This window comes from Ovis canadensis, chromosome 2 (assembly GCF_042477335.2).
Source record: "Ovis canadensis isolate MfBH-ARS-UI-01 breed Bighorn chromosome 2, ARS-UI_OviCan_v2, whole genome shotgun sequence".
NCBI lineage: Eukaryota > Metazoa > Chordata > Mammalia > Artiodactyla > Bovidae > Ovis > Ovis canadensis.
This window is the reverse complement of record NC_091246.1, coordinates 54,640,631-54,663,793: the sequence shown is the minus strand read 5'-3', so window position 1 is coordinate 54,663,793 and position 23,163 is coordinate 54,640,631. Positions and strand designations below refer to the sequence as shown.

General features: G+C 42.5%; 1 non-coding gene across 1 annotated transcript; it reads right to left on the bottom strand.

The window, feature by feature from the left end:
• Positions 1-1,644: 1,644 nt before the first annotated feature.
• On the bottom strand, positions 1,645-1,717 carry TRNAG-CCC (transfer RNA glycine (anticodon CCC)). The gene has a single exon. It is a non-coding gene; the product is annotated as a tRNA-Gly (tRNA).
• Positions 1,718-23,163: the final 21,446 nt, after the last annotated feature.

Genomic DNA, 23,163 nt, shown 5'->3' with positions numbered 1-23,163 from the left:
TTTTTACATTTTTTTCTTTTAAGAATCAAAGTAGGGATAGGAAGATTGTTTTGAGTAACATAGAAAATGGGAGATTGGAGATGGGATAATAAGAATCTCTCCAGATGACAAATTTCAGGTCCTCCCCAGGTGATTTAGTTGCAGAGCAAGATTTATGCCTCAGGCAGCATCCTCAACTAGACAGACAGAGACAAGACCACAGGCCATTGAAGTCAAAGGCATGAAATACTAATTAGCTACAAGTAACCCAAGGAGACTCGAAAGTGCTGTCAGAGTCCAAAATTTGCAAAGCCAGCTGCCATTTCACTTTGCTTTATACAATGTCATTGGAGTTACCTACACAAAGCCTAAAGGAAAGGAAAGCAAAGATCTCATGGATAGGTTTGCCCTGCTGGGAGGAGGGAAAACTCCCAGTGGCCCGCTAGCTTTCTTTAAAGCAGAGCTTCCTCTCAGTAAGAGGTAGGGAGGGCAGATTTTGATGGATGTTGGGGGCAGGGAAAGGGAGAAGGTAGGGAGATGAGTGCTTGAAATTGGGATAGCATCCCAGTGTTTAAAATGGAGAACACCTCCAAGAAGAGAGGCCCTGGGTAGACTTTATTCACTTAATAGACTTTAAGTGCCTGAGGACACAGTACAAACTTGTATCACATTATCAGACAGGCCCCCTCACGGCATCAGTGTCGGCTGAGGCTCATGAATATGTAAATACTATATGTATCTTGGAAGCATGCTTGACAAGAGAAGAGCTAAAATGAACCGATTCTAGTTATAAGCCCATCAGCCTGCCATTCTTTATGTTTGAACAGGCAGGCTATTGCTAGGTGACAGATCATTAAGGCTATCTACTCAGTCAGCGGAAATGAAGAAATAATTTGTTCCTAATAACCTTCAGATGACCTCCCAGGCAAAAGGGAGTCTTTAAAGTGCTGTCTCTGCCGATACGTGTCAGGCAGCGCGTGGGGTTCTTCAGGCCCCACAGTCAGAGCAGGGCGGCTGGTGAAACAGATTAATAAACACCTACTGACAGGGACATATCGGGAAAAGATCTCATCACCTGCCATTATTGGGCTGATGAATAATTCAGAGCTCCCCATCAGAGCTGGGAATTTCAGGCTGTGCGGAGCTCTATACTCACAGGGAGGGGGAGGCACAGAGACACTGATCCCCAGCATTAAATGGAGGCTGAGGTGCTACACTTCTATCCCAGATTGTGCAGGCATCGAGGAGAAGGGGGCGGAAACGCAGAAAAAGATTTGCCTCCTCAGGACGTGACTGGTAGGGCTGAGGCCAAGAGCCGATGGGAAACTTCTCAAAGACACCCACCCCACTGTCATAAGAAGTTTAGTGGCCAGGATGGCCCGGCCCTAATCTGCCCATTACTGTTATTGGTGAAAGGGGCCTTGGCCTTCATTTCTTCACCTTGCTGGTGGATTCCAGAAGAACATATAGGTCAATCTCTCCAACGCAGCCCTCATTCCTTGGGTACTTCTAGAATATTTATTTATTTGACTTCCTACGCCTCCGCCCCCCCCCCCTCCACCCCATCTGAGTTGAAGCACATGAGCTCTTTCTGAATTGCAGCATGCAGGATCCTTAGACTTAGCTGCAGCATGCAAACTTTTAGTTGTGGCATGGGGGATCTAGTTCCCTGACCAGGGATCGAACCCAGGCCCCCTGCATTGGGAGTGCAAAGTCTTAGCCCCTGGACCACCAGGGAAGTCCCATTCCTTGCGGACTTACTCTTGCCCCCATTCCTACTTTCTCTGTGTCTGTGAGGAATTATTTGCTCTCCATATGCAATCACTGTAACAGCTTTGGGGTCAGATAGGATTCGGGGGGACCCCATGACCATCTCTATCTGCCAGCTGTGTGATCCTGACCATACTACATGACCTCTCTGGGACCCAGTTCCCATCTGTAAAATGGACTCAACAATATCTGATGCAGATAGTTACTGGGAGGTTGGGAAAACAACCATGCATGGAGAGGTCCTAGCAAAGGCTTGTACTAACCAATGCCCACTTTCTACTGGGGACATATATTGGCTTCCTTCAACTATCCATCTGTTTTTTGACCAGAGACATGGCAGGAAACAAGTTGTACAGGCAAATTTAATAATTCAAGGAGAGTTAGATAAAGAGGCCATTTCCATAGGTGCAGGCAGGGGTTAGTAAACCACCTAGGGATAGTGACATGCCCCAGACCAGTTTCCGCAGGGATCCCTCTAGACCTTAAGGGGCAGGAGGAGAAAGCCAGCTGCTTAGGACAAGAGATTTACTGCCAGACAAAGCCTTCTGTGGAAGGTCCTGGCCAAGCAAGGTGTCCTGGCATGTTGTGAGCACAGAACAAGTATTCTCATGCTTCTGCCTCCAATCCCTGCCAGGGGCTCCCTTTTACAGACCCCAACTGGATGCCAGGCAAGAGGTCTATTGACAGGTCCTTAAAGGTCAGCTGCCTGGGGCATAGATTGGATCTGTAGGAACAAACAGAAGAGATCCAATATATTCACCTGACTGATCTGATCTATGGTTCCTTTCAATGTGTGTGAATTAAAAGCAAGGCAAAATAAAGGGCTTGTCTATGCATTCTAGGACCTTATAGACTAAACTAGTTGGGGTGAGGGAGAGAAGGAGAAAAAGAGAGAATAAAAAGGAGAATTGGAATAATATAATGGAGTAAACAAAATTTAGGTCATCATATAAATCATCACATATCCTTTACAAAGTTACTCTCTCTGGTTCTGTTACCCATAAACTTTGTACAACTTGATGTCACAGACTTTTCCTAAGATGGAGTGAATGACCTGAAGCATGATAATTGGGTAACTCCATCAGTGATTTTCTCTTCCCATTCTCAAATAAATAATGGCATGGGAGACAAAGATTGTCATTCCTTGGAATGCAATCACACAACATCTCCTGAATTTGAACTTGATTTAGAGCTCATTGTGCTGAAAAAAACACTTTTGTTGAAATGAACACATCATTCAGAGCTTATTTAATCATTCTGATTCAACCCAATTTGAGTTTTACTGGGCTGAGGCTTTTTTACTTTAGTCACGAGGTAGGAGAAAATGTGATGTCTTGTTCCTAAAAGATAAGCACAGAAAAGCCTCTGGGAAGAAAAATAGAATGACTGTGTATAGATCTTTCTGAGAGTCAATCAACTATAATAAAACATCATTTTAAAGAATTTTGTTAATTGGCTTAGAGATAAAGTACATTTTCAACAACATTTGGTTTCAAGAAGTAGAGTGAACATTAGGGCATATTTTAATTCCGGCGGTGAGAGCAGGCAGAGAATGAGACTAGAGAAGATAGAGAGGTGAGCAGAGCTGGGAAGGACAATGCAGACACAGCAGGGATGACCCTAAATTGGATACAATAGAAAGTCTGGATCATTTCAGTTTCTATCCGTCTGCGTCATTCTCTTTCTTGAGCATTCGTAATACCTTTGGTTCTAGTGTATCTTGTATGGAACCCTTAGAAATAGCATGCTAGAGGAAGAAGTCTCCCATCAGGTCTCAGATGGTCTTAAAGAATAAATTGGTCATTTATTGGTTATTTGATTCCAGAATCGATATGGAATACATTCATTCATTTATTCATTAACTCATATTTTCAAGAAATATTTATTGAGGACCTATTCAGTTTAGTTCAGTTCAGTTCAGTCGCTCGGTCATGTCCGACTCTTTGCGACCCCATGAATCGCAGCACGCCAGGCCTCCCTGTCCATCACCATCTCCCAGAGTTCACTCAGACTCACATCCATCGAGTCAGTGATGCCATCCAGCCATCTCATCCTCTGTTGTCCCCTTCATCTCCTGCCCCCAATCCCTCCCAGCATCAGAGTCTTTTCCAATGAGTTAGATTCCAGAAACTCTTCTGGAAATATGTGTCTAACTTACATTGATACCATGTGTGCCTGTGTGGTAAGTTGCTTCAGTACTGTCTGACTCTGGAGCCCCATGGACTGTAGCCTGCCTGGCACCTACGTCCAGGGGTTTCTCCAGGCAAGAATACTGGAGTGGGTTGCCATTGCCCTCCTCCAGAGGATCTTCCTGATCCAGGGATTGAACCCACATCTCTTATGTCTCCTGCATTGGCAGGCAAGTTCTTTACCACTAATGCCATTGCTACCAGAGTCAAGGGAAGTCCCTGAATTTTAATTGATGAAGTATAACCAACAATGAGAGGATCAGCAGAGAGAGTATCCCAGGCAGACAGAAGGATACAAAGGCGCTGGAAGTCTGACCAAGCTTGGTCTGTGTGAGGAGTGTGAGGGCAATGTGGCTAGAGGGTGGTGAGTCCAGGTTGCAAAGCCTAAGACTGGAGAGGAAGGGAGAGAGCAGGCCATGGGGCTTCATGGGGGTGCTCACTACCACATCTCCAGACTCCAGAAAAAGAGAAAAAGCACATTGCAGCAGGAAGTTCAACACCTTAAGTCTTCACATGCAACCTGCATCGTGATTCAGCAGATGGAAACAGCAGGGCAAGCACAGCCAGTGTGATGTGAAGGTGCCTTGGGGGTGTGGTTAAGCCACAGCAGAGTTGTGCCCAAGGTACATCTCCTCTGCTGTCCTTACTTTGTTATCCAATATTTGCATTTGTACTCATAGTTTTGATAGGGAACAGTCCAAAAGGCCATGCTTTACCAACACCTTCTCCTGAGGCTTCCTCATGGGACAGGCAGCTCTGATTTTAGAAAGGGACACAACAGACTGCCTAGCCAGAAATACTTGGCTTATCCACACATGAGCAGGTTGGAGGAGCACCCTTGCTCAAGAATGGAGAAGGGTCCCAGCACCTCAACTACTCACATGGCCTTTCTCTTCTACAAGACTTATTTTCACTATTGGATTGGAACTTGAAGAGAGCACCAGGATATGTTTCCTGGACCTTTGATTTTTCTTGTGAGTTAATTTCAAACACCTTCAAAAATATAATTGCTCTTCTGTACACTGATGGGGGGAGAGTCAATCTCCTTTAGAAATGTGTCTGAAAATGAGTATCAGTGAGTATGTTATTTCTGGAGAAGTTCCACTGATCATTTCTGTTCCCATTTTGGCTGTATTCTCCTCTATGTTGCTCATTATCTGAAAGTGTCTATTTGTTGTTGTTGTTGCTTTTCCAGTAAATCACCTCTGGGCTCTGCCATGCAATGGAAACTTTTTCAAATGCAGGCCCATTAGTGTAATCAGTAGCCATTACTGCTCAAAGCAAGTCAGTTACCGTAGTATTATAAGCAGTTAAACTTGACAGTAAAGACACTAAGCTAAAGAAAGCAGGGTGGAGAGGGGGAGTAAAGATTTATAGGGAATGTTAAAATGGAAAACCATTTTTTGTCCCTTTCTTCCCTACATCTTTAGATGTAGAATGATGAAGAGTCTCTTACACCAGTAGGATTAAGACATCTGCTGGGAAGGAAAGTGACACCAGGCATAGAGTCTGGGAAAGTAAATCCTAATGAGGATGACCATATGTTCTGGTTTGCCTGGGAAAGTCCACCTTTCCACCTGTTCTTCTGGCACAGTTGCTAACTATTTTCTCCCTTCACTTTCAAAAGTGTCCTATTTGGATGGTCAATTATGTGGTGGCTCTAGTCCTAATTCTGCCTCTTCCACTAAGCAGGTATATGGCTCTGGATAAATCCCTCATCTCTCTGGACTTGGTTTCTCAAGAGTTTGGATGAGATTGTAACTAAGGTGCTCTTTATCCCAATATTCTGAGTTCCATTAAGGATGAAAGAAGGAAATGTAGAGTTTTGTAAATGATGGAATGTGTGTACTTGTAGGTAAAGAATATCATTTATTTCTAAGGGGAAAGTTTGCTTCCTGGTTTAGTACAACTGCCTTTGTCTTATCTAACAAGCATTTGTTGATGATGATTGGCACTACACTTAAGATATTAAATGTATTATCTTATTTAACCCTAACAAAACTACCTTGGTTTCTATCTTATATGGACTGATAGTCACTTTAAACTATCTTTCAAATCTACGTGTATCTGACTGTAAAATAGTGTTCTATCCATGATGCCACATCTAGGATACTTTGAGCAAAAGCAAAGAAAGTACTCAGCGTATCAGTTGGGATAGGCTAAGGTGTGCTGTAGTAACAAAAATCCACAATCTTTCCAGCTCACAACATTTATTTTCCAGTCATGTTACACACCGGAGAAGGCAGATCCCCTGGTGGCTCAGATGGTAAAGCGTCTGCCTGCAATGCAGGGTTCAATCCCTGGGTCGGGAAGATCCCCTGGAGAAGGAAATGGCAACCCACTCCAGTACTCATCCCTAGAAAATTCCATGGATGGAGAAGCCTGGTGGGCTACAGTCCATGGGGTTGTAAAGAGTCTGACACGACTGAGCGACTTCACTTTCACTATCATGTTACACACCAGAGAAGGCAATGGCACTCCAGTCCAGTACTCTTGCCTGGAAAATCCCATGGACGGAGGAGCCTGGTCAGCTGCAGTCCATGGGGTTGCTAAGAGTCAGGCACAACTGAGCGACTTCACTTTCACTTTTTGCTTTCATGCATTGGAGAAGGAAATGGCAACCCACTCCAGTGTTCTTGCCTGGAGAATCCCAGGGACGGGGGAGCTGGTGGGCTGCTGTCTATGGGGTCACGCAGAGTCAAACATGACTGAAGCAACTTAGCAGCAGTAGCAGCATGTTACACACTCATCAGAGGTTATCTGGGGGCAGTGCTCTCTGCTCCTCTTTCACCAGGACCTAAGCTCGTTGAGTAGCAATTTCCTACTGTAGCCCCACCTGCACGGTAGCCCCAGTGCACTGGTGGAAGAAACAAGGCAGCGTGGCAGATTGCACACTGGCTCTTAAACCTTCATCCAGAAAAGACCACATCACTTCTGTTCACAATTCATTGAGCAAATTCCATCAACTCAAGTCAGAGGACTACCCCTAACTGCAGAAAGACAGGAAGTAAAAACCTACAATAGACCAAAAATAATGGGAAAAGCGCTTGGTGACTACCACACCAAGGTCGTCCTAGAACAAAAGGTCTAAAGTCCCTCTCACAGCTTTAAAATTCTCTGAGTTTCAATCACTGCTAAGCAACATTTCATAGAACTAGGTGTGCAGTGTTTACTCTATTTCTCTATGCTTTATTAAGCCCTTTGTTATCCACAGACTTACTAGCTCATCTCTGTTAAAAAACATCCTTTCTATCCAAATAAGCAGATAGAATTTAGAATGATATGGATATAAACTACTCCTAATCCACTTATCCCCTCCTCTCAGGTCTCAGCTGTATCCACTATGCAACTGAGAGATGACAGTTCAGTGAAGGAAAGGTGTGTTTACCTCAGGAAAGAGTGTCTTTATGACACTGATCTGCTCTGATGAATCCACTAATGTGAAATTTCTGACCCAATAGGCAGTGATTGCACAGCTCTGAGACTCCTCTCATTATTCATGAAATATGTGCCGTGCAGTGTCAGTGCTCTCCCCGCAGACTCGCTGCCAAGCAATTACTCATTTCCATCACTTAGCTTTTTTATTATTATTATTTTTCAGTGGGTGTCTATATATTCACTACACTTCAAGAAGCAAAGCACGGTCCCAGAATGAAAATGATGCTTGTCTTGTTTGATTTTAAATAGAAAAGCACTTTAAGTCCTTAAAAATTGATGTTGTTTTAAACTTTACAGCAAGCAAGAGAGGAAACTGGTAGCTGCAGAAATAAATGGAGAGCAATCAGGATCATTTCCACTGTTACACATATTTGCTACCTAAGAGCTGCTGGAGGGACTAACTTATATGTCCTCATATATTTCTCTGATTCCCCCCAGGAGCCCTTAAGAGGAACAATGAACCAGAAATGGTTACAGAGCTCTGGTTGAGGTCCATTGTCAGAGGGAGGAGTATTCATGTGCAGAGGCCCGAGTATTCATGTGCAGAGGCCCATGCTTAGACAACAGACAGGTTCCAGGAGCCATGTTCCCTTCTCATCACAATGTTTGCTTGTATAACCCTTGTATATATAAAGTCTAATGTAAAAGAATGGCTGCCTTTTACTGCTATGTGATAGAATTTGTGCAGAGCATTTGTATCCTGGAACAACTAAGGAACATTCCCACACCAGATTTAATAACAGAAGAGTTTTGGAAGTGTGAAACTTCACTAAGCAAAAACTCCTCAATCCTAAGCTTCAATGCTCCTGGGTGGGTAGTCTTCTCAGATTCTGTAGCCAGTTGCAGTGATGACCCCAGCACTTCACAGTCCCCATATCCACCCCTTCTCACATGAATTTGTGGTTACTTATTAAAAAGATATAGTCCCTTTCTCCATTTCTTGAATGGCGAGCTGGTCTTATGACTTCCTTAGCCAGGAATTGTGCAAAAGTGATAGCAGGCCAATTTCAAGTCTATGCCTCCAAAGTCCTTGTATGTTGCCACGTGACTTCTTTTACCCCTTGCTATCACCATGGAAACGTGTCTGCACTAGCCTGATGGAAGAAGAGAAACAGAGCAGCTCCAGCCCTAGTTGTCTCAATGAAGGTCAGACAGACTAGCTGATGGCCAGCTAGTCTGACCTGAGACCCATGAAGAAGCCCAGCCAAGATCAGCAGAGCCACCTAGCCAAAACCCCAGCTGACCCCAGACATGCAAGAAATACATGTCTATTGTTTATTATTAAAAAGTCTTGTGACTCTGTTATACAAATTACATAAATAACTCACTCAGGCCCCATCAGGAAATTATGATTTCCTTTTTCCACCCCTCTCCCACACCTCACTCTGTTATATTTTATTTACTTTGGACTTTCAATTTTCTTCAGTTTCTTTACTCTATTTCACATATTATTATTAAGTACATATTATCATGCTGGACAGCACAGTTAATATAGGCACTGGTGGAATCAGGGAACTTTCGCTGAAGGAGCTCTCATTCTAATACAGCAGTTCCCAATTTTTATCTCAGCTTACTTAGTGGATGGCATTAATATGTACAAGACTCTCAAAAGCAAACTTGGACTCATGAACAATTCCTGGTACATTTGTTCTTTCTCTACCCATGGGGTCACAAAGAGTCGGACACGACTGAGCGACTTCACTTTCACTTTTCACTTTCATGCATTGGAGAAGGAAATGGCAACCCACTCCAGTATTCTTGCCTGGAGAATCCCAGGGATGGCGGAGCCTGGTGAGCTGCTGTCTATGGGGTCGCACAGAGTCAGACACGACTGAAGCGACTCAGCAGCAGCAGCAGCAGCAGCTGCAGCAGCTACCCATGTCTCCTATTCCTAAGATATTGCACTTAAAAGCTGGTGAATTGAAGCAGCACTAAAAGACGAAACATATCATAGTGTCACCTTGAATCATTTGTATGTTGTTATTTTACCTACCTTTAGTTGTAATTTACAACACACTTCATTGCTGATTGCTACATCCTGGGTTTTAATATCCCAAATGAGAACAAGTGGCCTAGTGAAAGGAGAATGCTGACATCCTGGGTATTAACTGCAATCCAAAGCATATTGAAAGAAGGGTTTAGCAAAAATATATGCAACAGACTGTGGCAGGAGGTCTCAGAAAGGAACAAAACATCCCACCTGGGGCACATAGGGATGCTTCCCAGAAGGGTTGACATCTGATCTAAACCAGAGTTTTGACAGAGTAAATTAAATCACTTCATTAGCAAAGAAAGCACTCTTTATCCCACCTCCTGTAATCCCAGATGTCCCTCCAATCCTTTTGACTAGGTTCAGTCGAGGTTGAAACTTCAATCAAAGCAAAGAAATTTCACATTATTGCTGCACCTTACTGAGATAGGTGATGGAAAGGTAAGAGCTCGGACTCTGGAACTCTGAGCCCACCCTCCTCTGACTATCACTGTGTCTCCCCCAGAAGGATGTTTGAGAAGTCAGCCTTCCTCACTTAGGAGCCAGATCCACCGGTCCCCTGTCACCCGGATAATGACAGAGCTGGGAGAGATACGGCTTTCTTCTCCCTGGCTTAACGTTTTTTTCTAATTTATTGAGTGTTTGATGATCTTTAGATGTCCCCTCTAACCTTGGCTTCTGAATCATGTTTTCTTTTGAGTTTTGTCTGCCAGTCTAATGGAAGGATTTATAGACATGATGCCCCCAACTCCTGCTTCAGAGGACCAGATCATAGGAGTCAAATCTGATCTTTACAGAGGCCTTAGGGATTCTAGAGGACTTCAGTTTAAGAAAAACTCTTTCCCTGTTTCCTCCTTCCGTGTCTATCCTAGAAAAGTGTGATCTTTCAGTTTTGCTCTAAGGCGCAGGTCTCCCAGGTGGTTTGCTCATTATGTGATGGCACAGGAAGGAGAAACAACCCCCCATTGGAAGTTAGGGATCAAAATGAGAGCAATAAAGTTCTATAGAACAGTATTGCATAAAGGAGGAGACCTGGAAAGGTGAATTCTTTCATGTAGTTTGAAAAGAGCGAGCTTCACTGGCAGGTGGAGAACCTACATGGAGCCTTTGCTCCCCTCTGGAGAACCGCAGTGCAGACTTTTAAGGGCAGAACTAGGCTATCCTCCACAGTTACCAGTTCATTTGAGAAACGGCTGCTGGCCTGCTGCTTGGCTCTAATAGAGCCTGAACGTCTGATGAGGAGCTGTAGACTTACAGAACCCCTTGTTACCATGAAGGTATTCCACATAAGGTGTTTCTGACCAGGGAATCCGTTACCAGTGTCTGATACACCAAGCCATAAACTCGGGCAGGCACAGTAGCACTACACCATCAAGTGGGAATGCTCTATTTGACAGGCCCCAGGAACATGTGGCTCAAATTTTCATGATTCCTACTTTTGCTGTACTCCCTCCTTTCTCTCAGCCTACCCCTATGACCAGCTGACCAAGGCCAAAATTTTCATGCTTGCTTTATGACGATATCGCATGAAAAGCTGGCAGCACCTAAAAGTAGGGGGTGGTGACACAGCCTGACTTGAGCAGCCTAGAGGACACGGTGAGGGAACCTCCTGCAAGTAGGCAGAACTTTTGAGCAGTGTACCTGGTTATTCTTTTTTGCCTAGAAAGAGAGAAAGCAAAGCCTGAAATGATGTGGATTCGAGGGCAATGTCTAATGGCTTGGTTGGATGACTATGGACTTGAAGAAATACTATTAAATGTTAGTGGAAGAAGGTTTGGGGAGAAATAAGTAGATAGGTCTCTCAGAAAAGACAAAATATGAAAAGATCTTTATGTCTCACAACAGAGAAGTTTAGAAAAAGAATAGATACATAGTTTTCTGTACACCTGATACTATCGCAGCACTGTTAATCAGCTATGCTACAATGTAAAATAAAAGGTTCAAACAAATAAAAGAAAGTAGATCTCTACAAATTATGCAAAAAGATGAAATAGAAAAAAAGCAGAGAAGTTTAATGATCCAGTGAGCAGCATGACTTATTCTGTGGATGTCGGTCAGCGTCTTTTCTGTGTCCCTATCTTTGCTCCTTGGGCTAATAGAAACAGTGCCCATGTCAGGAGGGCTGAAGGTTACGTGTGAACTCAACAATGTGAACTTCTACTTGTCAAGCCTACACCACCAGTACATCTGCAGAAGCAATAGCTGCACAGAGATGGAAGTTCCCCAAGGATACATCCTGAAGCTCCCCCTTCATCGTTCCGATTCGGTGGTTAGACAGGCTGCTTTCTCATATTTGTCTTTAGGTTCTAACTTCAGGAGATTGCTCGTGGGCCTCACAAGGATGTATTAACAATTCTTTTTCACTCCTTCAGCTTTCACTTCCAGATTTTCACCTTCCCAACAGGGCAAGGGGCCACATTTGTATAAGGTCTAATTTCCATAATTTATCCTCTATTCCCATAACACTCATGAGAGCTTTGCTTCCCTAACTGAACCCAGGCTGCTAAATGGAAATTGGGATGAGTGAGTGTACCGTGCGTTTTATCCATGTGAGGCCCTTCAAGTCATTTTCAGGGATGACTCTTATGTGCGGCTTGTCTACAGTCTGAAAAGTGAGGAGGAAGACATATCAGAAATCTTATTTCCTAAGAGGAAATTTTCCAAATCTATAATAATGTTAAAATCTTTCTTTGGTGGTGAGGCTACATATGATTTATGTTTTAATCTTTTTCTCTTGCTACTATAATTTTTTCATAAGAAATAGATTTGATCTATTACTTGATTAGCAAAAAATAACAAATTTAGTTTCAAATAAAATCAGGGAATTTTAAAAGTTCAGATTACTGGGTGACATATACATATACTACAGCATAATATAAAACCCATTTGTTGAATAGAGTTGAATTAATCAGTTTTCACCCAGTGTATACCAAGAACAGTTAGTAACTGATTCAAAATACACCCCAGCTTTCTTTAATTCAAACAGTATATAAGACAAACTGAATGTGTTAGTAAGGCTCCTTCCACTATAAGAGGAGACTTTATAAGGTGCAAGTATGGTGGTTGATTGTAAGAATACATTAGACAATAAAACTGCTGGAATTCTTAATTGTCCCAGATTTCATGGTGGCACAAAGTGCAGGAGATCCTTATGAGCCTTGGCCTGAATTAAGGTTCATTTGGCTCAGAAACAACTGTTGGGAACCTAGGAGAAAGTTATGGGTCTTTATTCATAAACATTTTGCTAATAGATAATTCATTCTTTCTGAGCTTTCTTTGTGTTTACTCACTATTAAAGAAAATCAGATCATTTATAAGAAAAATCTACCTCATTTTTTTATATCACAAGTATTTTATCATATGAGCAACCAGGAAAGTAAACTGAGGTTTGAGAGTGAGATTAATAATAAAACAGCCTGGAAACAGGGTGAAAAGAGATAAGTCACAGAGGCAGAGGAGACACCTAGACACCTAGTGCAATAACCTAGGCCAAAAAGTAATGCAAACCAACTCAAGAAACTGGCAAACAGAACCAAAAGTTATGCTGAAGAAACTATTAATAATGAAAGTATCGCATTAGCTAGCCTAATTAGAAGCCTATTTGCTTAATGAAAAGCTGCATTTTATTTTCAAAGAGTAAAGAAAGGTTGGCCTTGCTTTTAGTCAGACGTTCTGTGGGATTTTCAGTCCTATTGATTTGTTAATTACAGATTTCTTCCTATCAGTCTGATAAGGCAACTAGATAATTCCTGATCATAAGACTGCTACATTTGAATGACTAGTTAACCATAGTACTGGTTAACAGAAACAAATAACTCCCAAATCCCAGTGGCTGCAAACCACAGAGCAGTTTCTCCCTCACATACAGGTCCATCACTGGTCAGCTGTTCTGCAGCAGCCTGGCTCTAGGATCAGGCTGAAAGATTAGCCATCTGCCAACACTTGCCTTTCACTGTGGTCAAGGGAAAAAGTCAGTAGCCAATCATATACCAGCTTATAAAGCATCTGTCTAGGGAAGAACAGTATACTTCACTGGTCAAAGTAAATCATATGGCCCCACTCACCTTTTAGGGAGTAGAGAATTGCAGCCCTACTGTGTCCAGTCAGAACTAGAAATATTTCTGTGAACAGCTCTAATGTTCACCCCTTTGGTTATGGCTTCTTTAGCAGTGTTATCTTGGCTGCCTTGAATCTCATCAACTACCTAGAGATCAGAAAAAAGACTTTAAGACTCCACCTGCAGCAGCAAGTAGTGACGCTATTAATTCCCACAAGCTTAGTTAGGAAGCCCTAAGGTCTTAGCTGTTTATATAGTTGCAAACACCCAAGACACTTCCTGACAGATTATGGATGTGGAGTACAGTAATAGCCTTAGTAGAATTTCCGTTCTGGTTTCTGTCTTGTCAGGAATCTTCCCTGCGGTCTACCTAGAGCCTCCCAAGCTGTATCCAGGGCTTGTTCTTCACCTTCAGCCCTGCTGTGCAGTGACTATTAAGCAGCTGTCCTCTCCTACTGTGGGGATGACTGTGTGTCCACAAGGCGTTGTTAGTGCAGCAGCGTATGCTAGGGGAGCACTTGGGAAGCGGGCTAGATGGAAAGCAGAGGGACTTAATTGAATTAGAAGCACATACACAGGATATTCTGGTCTGCAGCCTTTGCAGCCCCCTCTCTGTTTGGCAGAGAAAATCTGTCTCCTTTCACATGATCTGCTAGCACTTGGGGTTTATTCTCTGCACCTTCTATTAAATCCAGTAGCCATCTCTTATTCTCTTGCATCCTCACATTCTGTAAACCAAAGAAGAGATGGTCTTTTGGCAAGTTCTGCAGTCCTTGCGAGAAATAAATGAAAAGCAGTTGGGCTCAGAATGAATGAGGGCCTTAGGACATCTCACACACTGGGTTCCCCCTTGCTTTGCACCTGCCAGCCCTCTAGGTAAGGGTTCCCACACTTTCCTGATGATAAGAAGTAACAATGGTACTGGTTAAAATTTAGACTGCCCAGCCTATCCTGGGGAAGATATGAATCAGAAGCTTTGGATACGGGCCAGGAAAACAATTTTTAGAACACTTAAGTCTTATTTTCGGGAAACTTTGGAAACACGGGCCAGTGTATATTCCCTTCCTCTTACAATACTTGGGCATTTTTTCTGCGAGAGTGGAGAATGATACCCAGCCTTTCTCAAATAACCTCAATCCATCTGCTCTCTCCTATGATACACATTTCTAGCCTCTGGTTATATCATGTTTAGTGTACTCTCATGCAGCCTCTCAGGAGGCTCAGGGGTAAAGAATCTGCTTGCCAATGCAGGAGGCCCAGGTTCAATCCCTGGGTCAGGAAGATCCCCTGGAGAAGGAAACGGCAACCTACTCCAGTATTCTTGCCTGAGAAGTCCCATGAACAGAGGAGTCTGGCAGGCTACAGTCCGTGGGGTCACAAAGGGTTGGACATGATTTAGTGACTAAATATGCTTTCATATAGTGTTGGGCTATCATCTAGCTCTTTCCCTATGTTTAGTTTCTTCCTAAAAGTAAAAATTCCCAAAAGTCAAAAATAATATCTCTACTTTGTTTTGTCTTCCTCTTCCTCCTCAGAGATCTAGCATCATCTGTCTCTATCTCTACATCTGTCTCTATCATCTGTTTATCTATCTTTCCATTAGAATGTAAACTCTATGAAGGCATGCAACTTGCATCCTCCACAGCATTTAGAACTGTGCCCAGCATGTATTAGGTACTCCAAATAAATGAGTCTTGGCTTATGGGTCAAATTAATAAGAAAGTTTCAAACAAGTCTGAGACATCTTAAATGTTACAAGGTTGCTGCTCCCCTGACTGCTTTATCAACAGGACAATTCCCTTCTTTCCTCCTTTACCCTTTCTTTCCAGCCCCTGACTTTTCCTCTGCCTAAACTATCCTAAAGAGCATTTACCCAATCTAATGCATAGAGAAATAGAAGCCCAGGGCTAAGTACAAGCAGTGTACAGTTTTTATACTTGCCACCCTGCAATCCATTCCTCTTCATTTTGTTAACAGAAGCCCTTTTAGGGAAACATCTTGCCTCTGTACTGAGGTAAGAGTGACCCAGACCTGACCAATTAGTATATGCCCTGGCCTCAAGTCTTTTCTAGGCAGGCTGTGACCTCTGGGTCTAGTCAGAGTTTGGGACTTTTCTGGGACTTGGGCAAACACTGGCTCTTGTACTGCTGAGGCTGCCAGCCTAGAGTTCATGGGGCTCTCCTGTGGAGAGTGCCTGCCTGAGATTGAAACGAGCACAGGGAAGAACAGGACAAAGTGCTAATCAGAAAAGAAGACAGTCATGGAGAGAGTAATGGTACATGGGAACATGAGCCAAGGGAGCAGGTTACAGGCCACACTTGCTCTGTGACCTCTTGCAGGCCAGAGGTTTTTCTAAATGCTCTTCCTTGCTCCTTTTATACACTCTGCACTCAAGCTACCAAGCTATGAGCAATAGACTTGTTTCCATGCTAGTCTGTGACCTGCAGCTTGAGAGCCAGGGCTGGATTTTCCATAAGTTGTATCCCCACACCTAATACCCAGCACATGGAGGTGCTCCATGATCAGTGCATGGTGGTAACACAATTCCAGGTGTGCATAGAGTCGATTATAGAGTTCAACTCTGAGTTTCCCGACCTGAAAACACAAGGGATGTGCCTCTACCAAAAATGAGAGCTACTAAGGGAAAACTGCTTCTTGATTTCTCGACCTTGCTGGGCAGAGCAGAGTCGACTGTGAATTGAAATTGTTGGCCCTGCTCCATCTCCTCGCAGATGACAGCCTCTGGCCAGTTTGTGAGGAGACACACCACAGAGAGGCAGACAGCAGCCCATGCTCCTGCCAGCTGGGCTGTTTCTCTGCAGGCCTCTGAGAGGCTGTGAGAGATGGGGCATGACAGAGAGCCAGGCCTGTTGCTCTGCTCACTGGAGGATGCCCGAGGTGGCTGGGATGACCCTCTGCACGCTGTGGGAAGCAGAAGGAGGGGTTCAGCCCCCAAAGGAAGAGAACAAGAGGGTAAAAAAGAGAGCAAGTAGAGGTTTGGGGTTTTGGTTTTAGTGACTATGCCTGAGGAACCTGACAGCAAGCATCCCTCTGTGAGTATGTAGATCCCACTGGCTGGAAATGCAGACTGAGGCCCGGCACCTGGCTCCTTTATTTTTCTTCTTTCTTTTCTCATGTAATAATACTTCCCTCCAATTCTCACAAAAAGTTGGTAAAAATAGCTGTTTTCATTTGCAAAGCATTTTGAAGAGACCAGTCAAAAGGCCACTTTGCCATATCTTAGCTATTGTAAATAATGCTGCTGTGAACCATGGTAGCACTTACATCTCCTTGAGGTACTTACTTCAGTTACTTTGGATATATACCCAGAAGTGATAATGCTGAATCATATAGTGATTTTATTTTTAATTTTTTGAGGAATCTCATATGATTTTCCATAATGGCTCTACCAATTTACATCCCCACTAACAGGGTTTTTTTGTGTGTATGTCCATTGATGGATGAATAGATAAAAAATTGAGATGAAATACAAATACATAAACAAACACAAACACCATAACACACAACTACGATGAAATATTAGTCAGTCTTAACAAAGAAGGAGATACTGCCATTTGTGGCAATATATTTAAATTTAGAGAACATCATTTTAAGTGAAAAAAAATCAGACACAAAAAGAAAAAGACTACATAATCTCTCTTATATTTAGAGTCTAAACTCATAGAACCAGAGAGTATAATAGTGGTTAGCAGGTCTATGGCGTTGAAGAAAATGGGGAGAAGTTGGTCAAATGGTACAAGGTTTCAGTCATGTAGAATGAGTAAGTCTAGAGATCTAGAGGATGGCATGATGACTATTGCTAATAATATTGCATTGAATACTGGAAATTTGCCAAGAAATTACATCTCAGGTGCTCTTACCGCACATAGGCAAAATGGTAACTGTGTGAGAAGGATGTGTTAATTAACTTGACCGTAGCAATCATTTTTCTATGCATATTTGTATTTCAAAATAGCATGTTGTACACCTTCAAATATATATTTTATTAAAGAAAAAAAAGCCACTTTTCCTTACTAACCAATTCTTGAGTAGAATTTCCGTGATATTTTTCCTCCCAAAAGGAAGAGGCCAACTTTACGTTCTACTGCATAGAAACCTTCCCTTTGAATCATCACATTCCCCCATATCTTCTTTTTGCCTTGGCTGCATTTTCTTCTTTGAACTCATGTTGAAATCATGCCCAAAGCATGGATAACAAGTTGCAAGCAAGACTGTGGGCATGAAACAAACATTGCACCTAAAACGAAATGCCAATGTACACAATTCAGGCAACTAGATGAACACTTCTGTCCTCTCAGAAAACATTTTGATGAAGAAGATGCCTTCCTGGGCCAACATCTCTCTCATATTCTTTGTATTATCTTCTTAGCTCTGCTAGACTCCTTTTTACTGCCTTCCCTGAATGCAATCTAATCAAAGTTTATGTGCAATAAATAAAGGTGGAGGAAGTTTCCTGGGATGTGGATAACGCCAAATTCCACAGTGCTAAAGAAAGAAGTAACGCTTAGTGAGAGGAGCTAGTGAACAGTTCCTCTCATCCAGCTCTTGAGGAAGGGAAGATGAATAGGATTCCTATTGGGTGTGCCCAACTGTTAAAGACCTAGTGTCATACTTGCTTCTTTGCAGTGTCTTACTTGCTTCTTTGCAAAACATGCTTATAAAACACAAGCAAATCCCTAAGGGGAACTCTCACGCTCTTTATGAATGTTAACAATTTTCTAATCACTGATATAATGTTCACATAATAGCTTCTATTAACACAACAACAAGTTTTGCAACATGCCCTACATTTGTTTGATGCCTCTTGGTATTTCCATCTCATGACAGTGATGAAAAAGAATCTCATATCTTTCTTGATATTTTGAGGTAATTATTCCCAGTTGCTATAATACAAACTGGTATGGCTTCAATGGAAATCCCACAAATAGTGACAACCTGATATTTGCTAGCACTTGATCTCAGAAACAAGAATACTGTTATAAGTCTACTGTTATACGCTTTGCTGCTGCTGCTAAGTCACTGCAGTCGTGTCTGACTCTGTGCTACCCCACAGATGGCAGTCTACCAGGCTCCTCTGTCCCTGGGATTCTCCAGGCAAGAACACTGGAGTGGGTTGCCATTTCCTTCTCCAGTTGTATGCTTTATGGAAATGTAAATTTAAACTGTTAATGAACAGTCTACAAAGTGACATTGACAATTGTTAAATTATGTATTCCAGAGACTAGTAGACTTAAAGTGAAAGTGAAGTCGCTCAGTCGTGTCTGAATTTTTGCGACCCCATGGACTGTAGCCTACCAGGCCCCTCCGTCCATGGGATTTTCCAGGCAAGAATACTGGAGTGGGTTGCCATTTCCTTCTCCAGGAAGCAGACTTAAGCTTAAGTAGACTTAAGCTGGGTGTAACTCCTGAAAGGAATGGCCAGTTTAGGTAACACACTCTCGTCTCTCAGCTGATTGAATGGAAAATTATAGACATTGTTGTTGTTTGTGAGTGTTAGTCATTCTCAGTAATGTCTACTCTTTGCGACCCCATGGACTATAGCCTGCCAGCTTTCTCTGTCCATGGGATTCTCCAGGCAAGAATACTGGAGTGGATTGCTATTCCCTTCTCCAGAGGATCTTTCTGACCCAGGAATCAAATGCTCGTCTCCTGCATTGCAGGCAGTTCTTCACCATCTGAGCTACAGAGTAGTTCAAGTGTATTTCCTGTACAGCGAAGCACGGAGTTGTTGTTTAGCATAATTTAAATTGCTTTTTTCCCTCACCCACAAAACTTTTTCCTCAAATATTTTAGTAAGTAGCAATAGCTATAATTTGTACTTCACAATCTAACAGGGAATTCCCTGGCAGTCCAGTGGTTAGCGCTCTGTGCTTCAAGTGCAAGGGGCCTGGGTTCAATCCCTGGTTGGGGAACCAAGATCCCACACTCTACAGGCAGTGTAGCCAAAAAAAAAAAAAAAGTGAGATGAGAAACTAAGATATAATCCTGGATATTTAAAAAAGAAATGAGTGAAAGAAAATGGACTAAAAAAAAACCCTAACAAATACAAATATCAATGATAAACTGTAAATTTATCTGTTTTATATCATTTTAATTTTTAGCTTTCCTTGGTATTAATGATAGTAGTAACTAGTTTTAGGCAATTATGTGTCATAACATTAATCCTCATAAAACATCATTGACCAGATATAAATATATCTATGTAGTAGAAGACAGCATAGAGAAAAAAGGATTTGAAAGGCTACAGGCGGCGACATGTTGGACCTGACAGCCACCGGCCTCTGAGAACTAACTGTGTGCATCTCCCCCACCTTTGTATGCAGTGTCATCACATGGTAGCTTAAAGTTGGCCACCATGAAAGTATTTACACTATGCAATTTAGCAAACACTACAAGTCAGGGTACCCTCTCCCCTAAAAGCTGGTTGTTAAACATTAATAAGCACACTACTGGTTACAAAACTAGTAAGTAGCTGAGTTGAGATTTAAACTGTTCTGTATGAGTCCAGGCTGGGTGGGAAACCATGGGTTAATAAGTCAGGAGACTTTTGTACTAGCTTTGCCATGGAATTTTATGTCCTTAAGCCAATACCTTCATGTGTCCACCCTGCATTTTATCATCTGCAGCATCCAGCTCTTAAATATCTAGATAATGACTACAACTATGAAGAATCCTTGAAGGGCACTCTCCATATACTCTTATCTGTTAAGAACAAGAATTCTGAGCTTTGATAATCACCTTCCCCAACAAATGATAGGATACTGAAAAAGGAACTCCCCAGGTCAGTAGGTGCCCAACACGCTACTGGAGATCAGTGGAGAAATAACTCCAGAAAGAATGAAGGGATGAAGCCAAAGCAAAAGCAATACCCAGCTGTGGATGTGACTAGTAATAGAAACAAGGTCCGAGGCTGTAAAGAGCAATATTGCATAGGAACCTGGAATGTCAGGTCCATGAATCAAGACAAATTGGAAGTGGTCAAACAAGAGATGGCAAGAATGAACATCGACATTCTAGGAATCAGCGAACTAAAATGGATGGAATGGGTGAATTTAACTCAGAAGACCATTATATCTACTACTGCGGTCAGGGATCCCTCAGAAGAAATGGAGTAGCCATCATGGTCAACCAAAGAGTCCGACATGCAGTACTTGGATGCAGTCTCAAAAATGACAGAATGATTTCTATTCATTTCCAAGGCAACCCATTCAATATCATAGTAATCCAAGTCTATGCCCCAACCAGTAACGCTGAAGAAGCTGAAGTTGAACGGTTCTATGAAGACCTACAAGACCTTTTAGAACTAACACCCAGAAAAGATGTCCTTTTATTTATAGGGGACTGGAATGCAAAAGTAGGAAGTCAAGAAACACCTGGAGTAACAGGCAAACGTGGCCTTGGAATGTGGAATGAAGCAGGGCATAGACTAATAGAGTTTTGCCAAGAAAATGCACTGGTCATAGCAAACATCCTCTTCCAACAACACAAGAGAAGACTATACACATGGACATCACCAGATGGACAACACCAAAATCAGATTTATTATATTCTTTGCAGCCAAAAATGGAGAAGCTGTATACAGTCAACAGAAACAAGACCAGGAGCTGACTGTGGCTCAGATGATGAACTCCTTATTACTGAATTCAGATTTATATTGAAGAAAGTAGGGAAAACCACTAGACCATTCAGGTATGACCTAAATCAAATCCCTTATGATTATACAGTGGAAGTGAGAAATAGATTTAAGGACCTAGATCTGATAGATAGAGTGCCTCATGAACTATGGAATGAGGTTCGTGACATTGTACAAGAGACAGGGATCAAGACCATCCCCATGGAAAAGAAATGCAAAAAAGCAAAATGCCTGTCTGGGGAGGCCTTACAAATAGCTGTGAAAAGAAGAGAGGTGAAAAACAAAAGAGAAAAGGAAAGATATAAGCCTCTGAATGCAGAGTTCCATGGAATAGCAAGAAGAGATAAGAAAGCCTTCCTCAGTGATCAATGCAAAGAAATAGAGGAAAACAACAGAATGGGAAAGACTAGAGATCTCTTCAAAAAATTTAGAGATACCAAGGGAATATTTCATGCAAAGATGGGCTCAATAAAGGACAGAAATTGTTTGGACCTAACAGAAGCAGAAGATATTAAGAAGAGGTGGCAAGAATACACAGAAGAACTGTACAAAAAAGATCTTCATGACCCAGATAATCATGAAGGTGTGATCACTCATCTAGAGCCAGACATCCTGGAATGTGAAGTCAAGTGGGCCCTAGAAAGCATCACTATGAACAAAGCTAGTGGAGGTGATGGAATTCCAGTTGAGCTATTTCAAATCCTAAAAGATGATGCTGTGAAAGTGCTGCACTCAATTTGGAAAACTCAGCAGTGGCCACGGGGCTGGAAAAGGTCAGCTTTCATTCCAATCCCAAAGAAAGACAATACCAAAGAATGCTCAAACTACCACACAATTGCACTCATCTCACATGCTAGTAAAGAAATGCTCAAAATTCTCCAAGCCAGGCTTCAGCAATACATGAACCATGAACTTCCAGATGTTCAAGCTGGTTTTAGAAAAGGCAGAGGAACTAGAGATCAAATTGCCAACATCCACTGGATCATGGAAAAAGCAAGAGAGTTCCAGAAAAACATCTATTTCTGCTTTATTGACTATGCAAAAGCCTTTGACTGTGTGGATCACAGTAAACTGAGGAAAATTCTGACAGAGATGGGAATACCAGACTACCTGACCTGCCTCTTGAGAAATCTGTATGCAGGTCAGGAAGCAACAGTTAGAACTGGACATGGGGCAACAGACTGGTTTCAAATAGGAAAAGGAGTACGTCAAGTCTCTATATTGCCACTCTGCTTATTTAACTTATATGCATGGTACATCATGAGAAATGCTGGACTGGAAGAAACACAAGCTGGAATCCAGATTGCTGGGAGAAATATCAATAACCTCAGATATGCAGATGACACCACCCTTATGGCAGAAAGTGAAAAGGAACTAAAAAGCCTCTTGATGAAAGTGAAAGAGGAGAGTGAAAAAGTTGGCTTAAATCTCAACATTCAGAAAGCGAAGATCATGGCATCTGGTCACATCACTTCATGGGAAATAGATGAGGAAACAGTGGAAACAGTGGCTGACTTTATTTTGGGGGCTCTAAAATCACTGCAGATGGTGACTGCAGCCACCAAATTAATAGACGCTTACTCCTTGGAATAAAAGTTATGACCAACCTAGATAGCATATTCAAAAGCAGAGACATTACTTTGCCGACTAAGGTCCGTCTAGTCAAGGCTATGGTTTTTCCTGTGTTCATGTATGGATGTGAGAGTTGGACTGTGAGGATGGCTGAGTGCTGAAGAATTGACGCTTTTGAAGTGTGGTGTTGGAGAAGACTCTTGAGGGTCCCTTGGACTGCAAGGAGATACAACCAAGCCATTCTGATGATCAGCCCTGAGATTTCTTATTGGGAAAGACCCTGATGCTGGGAAAGATTGAAGGCAGGAGGAGAATGGGACGACAGAGATGAGATAGCTGGATGGCATCACTGACTTGATGGACATGAGTCTGAGTGAACTCTGGGAGTTGGTGATGGACAGGGAGGCCTGGCGTGCCATGATTCATGGGGTCACAAAGAGTCGGACAGTACTGAGCGACTGAACTGAACTGAACTTCCCCCACTAGTACCATGTTCACTTAGTAGGATGAAAGA